Source organism: Papaver somniferum, chromosome 4 (assembly GCF_003573695.1).
Source record: "Papaver somniferum cultivar HN1 chromosome 4, ASM357369v1, whole genome shotgun sequence".
Taxonomy (NCBI): Eukaryota; Viridiplantae; Streptophyta; class Magnoliopsida; order Ranunculales; family Papaveraceae; genus Papaver; species Papaver somniferum.
Window position 1 is genome coordinate 124,152,077 of NC_039361.1, and position 9,846 is coordinate 124,161,922.

The 9,846-nt window shown below is 35.3% G+C and overlaps 1 long non-coding RNA gene across 1 annotated transcript; it reads right to left on the bottom strand.

Annotated features, from left to right (window-relative positions):
* Positions 1 to 5,766: 5,766 nt before the first annotated feature.
* On the bottom strand, positions 5,767 to 8,781 carry LOC113276497. The gene is made up of 3 exons (XR_003324406.1): positions 7,238 to 8,781; positions 6,476 to 6,558; positions 5,767 to 6,000 (listed from the first exon to the last, which is right to left on the bottom strand). It is a non-coding gene; the product is annotated as an uncharacterized LOC113276497 (long non-coding RNA).
* Between the last annotated feature and the right edge of the window lie 1,065 nt (positions 8,782 to 9,846).

A 9,846-nucleotide genomic window follows, 5' to 3' on the forward strand; every position in this document is an offset into this window, starting at 1 on the left:
GAAAGAAAGAGAGTCAAGAGATGGGAAAGAAAGAAAGAAATAGAAAGAAAAAAATGAAAGAGAGATGAGATGAGACCACATATTTAATCTAAAATGAAGGGATATGATTAGATGACCTATATATGAACTTCTGGGATATATATTCAGATCAAGAGATAAGATTAACCGAGTTTTGGGTACCGGGAAGAACTGTTACCTTACCCACTCCTGTACCAGTTCTGATTTTCGTTCCCATTCCCTGTATTGCCTTCACCACTTCCGTTCCGATTCTGATGCTGATCACCGGTTCAGATCTGGTTCTTGTGCAAGCAGAGCTGTGTTCATAACATTTTTTTTTTTTTTTTGAAACATTTTTTTTTTTGTAAGTTAAAGATTCATTCCAAACAGCTAACTTAGGGAGTTAGCAACCCTTACATCTTGTATAGTAGAGATGTCTAATGTAGAGTTAATGTGTTGTTCTCTTACATTAGATTTATCTACTTCCAAGTTTGATAAAATACAGGCAGGTGGACTCTTGTCCCAATTAGTGAGTTTAACAAAAAAAAATTCCTCCTTGGCTAAAGTATCTGCCACATGGTTTGCTATTCTAGGAACATAAAAGAAACCCAAAAAGTTTTCACATTTGTTGAAGTTACATTTTGCTTCATCCATCAAAGTCTGATTCTGCCATTCAATTTGAGAGGGATTCCCATTTAAGTAGCCAATAAGGTTTTTGCAGTCTCCTTCCACACTGAAATTGATCCATCCCTTCTCTAGTGCCCATTTGGCACCTTGACAGATTCCTAGGGCTTCCGCTTCTTCAGCGACCTGCTCTTCCATATTCCCATTCTCCTGCATCATTCCTCAAAATTAAAGAAAAACCTGCAGGCAATATACTTGAAATCCAAGTTGCATCTAAATTAAGTTTCAGATTAGATTTCCTTGGTGGTCTCCATTTTGGTAACCCATTTGGGCTGTGTGTTATCTGCCTATTTTGAGAGGTATCATTATTCCAGAACTGTAAGTATTTCTCTATCTTTATTCCTAGTTGAGTACTTGTTTGCTTTTTCTTCTCAAAGACCCTGTTACATCTATCTTTCCATATAAACCAAGCTTTTGTTAAAAGAGTTTCTAATGAGATAATTTGGTTTTGCTTACCAATCCAATCTTTGCATATATCTAAAAAGGTAGTATTATTGTGAATGTGCAGAGTTACAGGAGATGGTGTAGTATCCCAAACTGACTTAGCATAAGGACAGAACAAGAGAATATGTTCTAAAGATTCAGGAACATTACAGCCTAGTGAGCAAATAGGATTAACATCACGCATAAATTTTGAATGTTTTAAGTTTGTAGAAATAGCATTATGCAGACATTTCCAAGCAAATTTTTTTATTCTCTGGGAAACTTGAAGATTTCACAGATGAGCCCAAAATGTTTCTGGTTGACCTAAATTATAATGCTCTACATTTCTTCCGTTTAGCTTGTTGTACATGGATTTAACAGTAAAGGTACCAGATTTTGTTAGTAACCATCTAAGGGTATCAGATTTACCCCTGGCTATTCTAATGTTACAAATATTCCTAACTACATCATCTAGGAAAAGTTCAGTAATGAGCCTGACATTCCACTCCAATGAACCAGGCATCCGAAGGTCTTTTACTAGGGATAGATTATAAGTTGTGCTTGTCTTAAAGCTCTCAAGATTATGATCTAAATTTGGTATCCAATTGTCTTCCTAAAGATTTACACTTTGTCCATCTCCTATTTCCCAGATACTATTTTGTTTCACTAACTCAATTCCTTTACTTATGCATTTCCAGATTCAAGAGCTATTAGAAGGAGTTTTAGCTCTAAAGACTGATTTATGCCTAAAGTATCTAGGTTTTAATTGTGACACCCACATAGATTGTGGCTCAATCAATAATCTCCAAGCTAACTTAGTAATCGTTGCTAAATTAAATTTTCTTGCATTTCTAAATCCTAATCCCCTCTTTTCAAAGGTTTACATAAACAAGAATAAGATTTAGGATAGTATCCTTTGTAATTAGTTTCTTTTCCCCACCAGAAGTCCCTCTGCAATGCATCTATTTTCTTAGTAATCTTCTTAGGTAAAATAAAGCATCTCATTTGAAAACTTTCCATACTTGCTAATGTAGCTTTATTTAGAACTATCTTGCTAGCTTGTGACAGAGTTTTTCCCATTCATCTTTGAATCTTTTGTTCCATATTTCCACTATAGAATCAAAAAGTTGTATCTTGGCTCTACTAATGAATAGGAGTGTTCCTAGGTATGTGTCCTTTGGGTCAATTTTCTTTATCTTAAGAAGTTTGCTAATCATTCTCTGGTGTTTAGGTTGTACCTTTTTACTAAAGAAAATTCCATATTTTTCAAAATTTATCATTTGTCATGATGCTTTACTAAAAGAATCAATAAGAGAAAGGATATTATGACTCTCCTTAAGATCACCTCTAACAAAAAGCAGGCAATCATCTGCAAAAAAACAGATGAGAGATGGGGCTACTTTTTGGAGTGATTTGTACTCCATGAATGAGTTTCTCCTCTTCCCCTGAAATAAGGATCCTAGAGAATATTTCCATACAAATGATAAAGAGATAAGGAGAAAGTGGATCTCCTTGTTTAAGTCCTCTAGTAGGCTTCCAGGGCAACAATTTAACAAGACAGCTATAGAAGAGATAGAAATACATTGAAGAATTAAGTTGCAAAAACAATCATCAAAATCAAAGGCTTTCATAGCATTGATGAGGAAGTTCCAATCAACTCTATCAAAAGCCTTGGACATATCAATCTTATTTCCCATTCCAGCATGTTTCACTTTTTTTTCTTAAAAGAATGAATTATTTCTTGAGCAATAATTATATTATCAGAGATTTGTCTTTTGGAGAGGAAAGCGGCTTGAAATGGGGAGATGAAGTTATTAAGCAAAGGTTTTATCCTATTGGCCAAAATTTTAATTATAATTTTATAAATAGTATTATACAAGCCTATTGGTCTGAATCCACTAGGGTCTTTAGGATATCTACTCTTAGGAATAAGAAAAAGAAATGTTTTGTTGAAGTCAGGGTGCAAAGAACCAGTAGAGAAGAAATGATGTATGGAGGAAGTGACATGTTCTCCAACTGTTTCCCAATTTAGTTTGAAAAAACTAGCTGGGAAACCATCAGGTCCTGGAGATTTATTAGGTTTAAGATTTTTAACCACAGACCAAATTTCATCTCCAGAAGGAACGACATTAAGGAGAGTATTATCTTCTATAGAAATGCAAGGGGAAATATTGGAAAAAAAAACTAGGAATGGGCAAAGAGGGGGAAGAATGATCAGTGAAAAGCTTAGAATAATATTCTAGCAAAGCTTCTTGGATTTCAGGCCTTTTGAAGGTTAACTCATTACTACTTTTTCTTATACACTCTATAGTATTCCATTTTCTTTTTTCATAGTTTTAGTATGGAAAAATTTAGTGTTTTGTTCCCCTAATTTAACCATATTATCTCTAGATTGTTGTTTAACTATTGCCTCTTGAGTAGCATAAAGCTTTTCTAGATGAGATAGAGTTTCCTTAATTTTTTCTTCTTTCCTATAAACATGAGTAGAGGAGTTTAGATAATCTATTTGGGCTAAGGCTTTCTTGATCTGTTTTGAAGGTAAACCAAAAATATTTTTCTTCCAGTAATCTAAATTAGACTGAAGGGATTTAAGGTTCATAGCCAAAGTAGTAGGAGGAGTATCTCTAATACAATGGTTCCAAAAGTCAATTATTGTTTGAACACAAGAGTGTTCCTTTTCTCATGTGTCATAAAATTTAAAAGTATATTCTATTTTAGCAAATTTTGTATCTAGGTTTAAGGCAATTTGACAATGATCTGATCCCGCTGCCACTAAGTGAGTAAGCTCTGAGTTAGGGAATTGAGATCTCCAATCAACATTAGAAACTGCTATATCTAATCTCTCTTGGATATTCTCAACCCCTTCTCTTTGGTTATTCCAAGTGTATTCATAACCCTTGAAACCTATATCCATTAAACTAACATTGTTTAAAATGTTTTGAAAATAAATGCAGTCATATTTTTTGAATGGTAATCCTCCACATTTGTCCTCTTGACTAAATATCATGTTGAGATCACCTAATAAAACCCAAGGCATTGAGTTCATCTCTACTTGAGCAGCTATTTCAGTTAGAAAGTCCCATGCAATTTTTCTACTATGGGGGTAAGGGCTCCCATAAAAACAATTTTTTAGTCTCAGAATTAGTTTGGACTAGGGCATTTATCATATTGGTATTCCAGTGGACTATTTCAAAGGAAAAGCCATCTACCCTAGCCAAGGCAAGGCCACCTGCTAGACCTATTGGGTTAACTATATGAGTTTTAGGATAATCCTTAAGCAATCTTTTTACTAGATGTTTTTGAGACTTAGTTTCGGAGAGGAATAGGATCTCTGGTTTATCTCTAGATATCAGCTGATTAAGATGGTTTTGTGTGAAAGGATTACTACATCCTTGCACATTCCAGGAAATTATTTTCATATTTGTAAGGAAAGTTTAAAACGGACAGATGTAAGGATTCTAAACTTAGAACTAGAAGTAGACAAGAACAATTGCAGGCTACCCTAAAATTCTACTAATGTTAAACAAATCAAAGTATCAATAAGAGCAGACAGTCAATTTTTAAGCAAAAGCAGAAGGACAAGCAATGTATGAACTATTATCAAAATAAGATTTTCAGAATTTCATATTCTAGCTATTAATCTTAAAAACTTAAGCACACAACAAGCATTCAGTTAAGAATTTAATGTCTAAAGCAGATAGGCAGATATTCAGAACTAGCAATATGATTTAACACTACAAATGAAAAGGAAAATTAGTTTTTTTTTAAAAGTACCCGAATTTCGACCTTTAGCACAACTGGGATTCAAGGAGGAAGGGAATTGAAGAATGGGTATCTGCAGCTTGATTCGAATCTTTCAAATTTGAGCCATATTGATCAATGTTTAACAGATTATCTGAATCTGAAACCAAGATTCTGAGGCCCTCAGAAGATGAGGAAGAATGAAAATATGGGATTGACAAATTGAATGCAGATTTAGGATGAGCAGTAGCAGATGCAGGTGATGTACGCAATGCATTTTTAGTATGTTGAATTGAATTATTATGCAATGCAAAAATTGAAGAAGCGGTTGACTCTGCAGATATAGGAGAGGAAAGATTATCTAGGGCATCTTCGAAAGGGGAGAAGAGAATGATAATCTCTTATTCACTAAAGCTGGTGCAATCTCTAATTCCGGGTTAACTTGAACTAGATCTAATTCCCTATCTTGTTCCATTACATCCTCAATTGGAACCATTGAATTAAGAACCCTTCTGGTTTCCGAGTTACCAGACTCACCCGATTCAGAGTCTTCACCATGGATCGGTATAAAATTTTCTGGCAAGTTGAATGGGTACGTTCTTTTTTCGAGGATGGAGTTGGAGGCTTATGGCATATCTTCATCAAAGATTACCGACCCTAGAACCTCATAATTACGCTCAGACGGTAAAGGTGGAGCATAAGAAGGTTCAGCTACTGGATGAAGTTCACCAAAAAGATCGAAAAGAGTTTCCATGTTTCCCGGTATTGCCAAAAATGGTTCAATAGGATCCATGTTTTCATGAGCGTTTGTCGTCTTGAGGGTTCCAAATCTGAATGGGAGTATTATCTAACCAGAAGATATTGTAGTACCCCCAAATCTAGCAGCTGACTAATCCAAGAGATTAACTAATAGAGAGACAATAAAAATCTAAATCCTTTACTTAAACATTTAATTAAGAAATCTGCTACAAAACTTAACCCAAAATTGCCCCGCTCAGAAATATATATACAAGAACTCCTCTCAAATGATACATATATAATAGTCATTTGGTTTGCAAAGAAAATATACAACATAATAAACATAGCAATATTTAACTAATTAACGGAGTCAATTCCTTGAAGCTTTCGATGTGCAACTCTGATCTGTCTTTGAAACTGAAAGTGGAAAAGGGTGAGCACAAAGTGCCCAGTAGGAATAACATTTAACTTTAAAGAAATCATGAGCAAGATTTGGAAAACAATTAATGTTTTCCCAAACATCAGTGACTGGAATGCACAAACATGTATATGGATAAACTCCTTCGTCAAACAATGTATAACATGGTTGTGCAATTCCGAACTCGCAAATTGTCGACCGATATAAGCATAAAAGCTGAATTCATGTAGATATAAATATGAAGGAGCGTACCCTATATACCACATGTGGAAATTCTCATTTCCCATAACAGTTCATAATGACATACCTTACAAGTCCTTTTCATTTCATGGAATGATTCAAAGAATCGACAAAATTATCATAATGCAGTTTATATAAAGCATGGAATGCATGACAGACAATGTATGAGTTGATAAACATAAACTTTTGTAAAAGAAAACAACAATGGTTTCAAAAGAGTTAAAGTATTCCCACCTCTTTTGGTGACAAGCCACGTCTACCTCGAGATCCACGATCCACTGGTTCATCCTTTGAATCGATCGTTGTTAATAGACTAACTGTTAATCACACAAGAAGTCTAAGAATCTAGTCAAAAGGCTCACACAAGAATCATACAAGTTTATCTAATGGTTATAAGGCCATTATGGTATCTCATTCTCTATCTTTAACATAATTAAGAGTTTACTAATCCAATTAGGTTGATTCTATAGTCCGTAGCTAAGTCTTACAAATATCTACAACTTGTAGAATAAGCCAACGGCTAATTCAGACCACAAGAGTTCCAAATCATCAAATTAGTACAACTAGCCCTAAGCCCAAATTCACTAATCATGTCCATTAATCTAAGGCCCAATCTACCTTAGTTAACTAACGGTACGGGTCAATTAACAGCCAACGTCATTCAAAAGTCAAAGTCCAGAGTCAATGGTCAAAGAAACCAACTCAGTCAAGGTTCATTGAGTCAGGTCTGGTCACTGAGTTAACTCAGTCAAATTTACTAAGTCAGACACACTGAATCAGTCGGACATCTGACTGAAATAGCTAATCTTAAAGCTAAAGCCTTGGCACAGGCCAGAGCCATTGCTCAGGCCAAAGAACACTAAGGTAAATCATGGTGTATCATATCAAGACCTAAACTATAAATTAATTACAATCTAATTAAACAGAACTCTATAAATCAATTCAATTCTCAACTTAAAACTTCATAATCAAATTACAAATACAACTAAAGCCTACCTGCAACTCAGCAGTTCTCAGCTCTACAAGAGAGATTCAACTCTATACACTCATCCAACCTTCATTCCAATACTTCAGTCACATAACTTCTCATCACAGCAGAATGAGTTAAACATCATTGCACAATTCATAACTGCACGAAAGATACACAGGAACATCACCACAACAGCACCATCACCATCTGTGACTCAATTCCATTTCCATTATCACTATCTAATAACTCCACCAGAACTGAACTTCGCATCTCAACTACAACACTCACAGAATTGACACCATCACCGTTACCCATTTACTTCAACACTAAAACAATCGGCAGCTCTACCAGCCATTACAATTCACTCATTTACAAGCTGCAAACCCCATTTAACAACACCCGCAACTTCAGAAGTAACTCGAACATTCAACTCATTCACCAACACCAAACCACAAACACTCTATAATACCACCACCACAATCCAGTTCTCTTCAGCACCACATAAGACAGTTCAACTAAGCTCATCATATATCTTACACCAATACCACCAGTTAAGGAACATCACCATAACTCAGCCATCATCAACACAACAGCATCACCTTCTTTTTAAACTTCTCAGTACACACCATTCTCAATTATACTTCAATTGCATCTCAAAACAACATCAACAACTAAACCATTTCAACTCCACCACAATTGTACAAATTCAATAAGAACCAAATAACTTTATTAAGATTACAGTGAAGAATAATTACCTCAACCATTTAGTCTCAACTAACAGCTTCAGATGCATTCAAAACATCACACATGTCTTGCAACAATCAACACACACCCTGAACTGATCTTCTAATCAATTCCAACACCTTAACTTCACAGTCAATCATTACAACACAAAAACCCATCTCAAATCCATCTTCTAGACTTCCAATTTCATTCTTCAATCCTCACTGAAAATTCTACAAAACCCTAACCTTTCGATTCTTTATAAATTCAACCTCATAACTTCAGGTAAACAACAACCCTTCGTTCTTTAGCCATTAACCACTCAATTATCCATTCAATTCAGAATCAGTATGAACCCTAATTTAATCTCCCAAATATTCCTTATAATTGTAATTAAACCTCAACCCATTGCTTCTTCATCTACCCGTAACTCTATTCTACATCTCTCGATCTTAATCTCATCATCATCCTCACCTTCATTGATTCACAGAGAAACCCTAAATTCACTGATTCATCCTCCAACAACTCTACATCTTCAATCATATATCAATTAGTACAAAACCCATCTTCTAACTTCTACTTATTCACCCTTAATCGAATTCTCGAGTTCAATTACAGAAACCCTAATAATCTCTCACTTATTGATTCTTCATCAACATCATCTTCTACACTAAAAGTCTATAGAACAACGAACCCTTATTCATCTATACCTCTTCCTCAACTGATTTACTTCAACAAAATCTCACACGAAACCTCAATCGATCATAAAAGAAGATAAACAGGAGAAGGGAAGAAAAGAGAAAAGAAAGAAAAGGAACGAGAAAGAAAGAGAAACAAGAATACTGATTGAGCTGATCTGCTCGACTGGTTCTAGTTTTGAAGATATGGCCGACCAAGATGCTGAAACACCCACACGCCTTGACACGTGCATTCACAAAGTTGATATCCAAAATTACTATATTACCTTTCGAAAACAAATTGACAAATCTTCTCGACCGAGTGTACGAATGACGCGTGCGAGCAGTCCATTTCATATAAATTTTCGAGATATACCCAATGGTACTAGTTTCGTATCTAGATCGTTGTTAGATTAATTCCTATTAATTATCCTTCGTGTTAAACTAATCGAGTTATTATCGGCTAATACATCTCTTGACTAGTCTAATAGCGTTGACGAGCTTGAGGATCCTTACAGATATCATCAGCAGGACCAAGAGAGTTGATACAGGTGTATCCGCACTCCTTTAGGGAACTTAGTTAACCTCAAGCTAAGTTGAGGGAAGAATCTTATTCTAGGCAGGAATCCTTGTTTAGGCAGAATTCCTAGTTAGGAAAGAGTTTGTTTTATGCAACACTCTTGGTTTAGGAAATAGATTCCTAATAGAAGACCTAGTCGGCTGAGTACGACAAAGTCTATAAATAGAGAGGTTTGGTTGTTAACTGTACACAGATACTAGATACAGAAAACCTAGCAAACAATTTAAGGTTGATCCACTGTTTAGAAGATTGTGAGCGTAACAAAGAGAAAATTGTAATCGTTTTCTTGTTCATAATCTAGAGAAGATATTTTTCTTCACATTACTTTCTTGTGTCCCTGTTTTCTAAGTCTTTTCGTATATTATTATTCTGAATTTCGCCTCTATAATAATAACTTCCAAGGTAAAGAGATCAAAACGTATCAAGTTGGTACCAGGAGCAAGGTTAATTTCTAGGGTAGATCCCTGTGGTTTATGGTTTTCACTAGATCTCTCTACATAAAGCTTGGTGAGGTACTCGAGAAGCTAGAAGACGTTAAGAGAACAAGGGGATCAAGGATGACAAAGTCGGATGATGATCCTAAGCACAGCGAACCACAAACTATGGAAGAAAAGGTGGCTACGCTGCAAACATGCATGGAGTCGATTCAAACCAC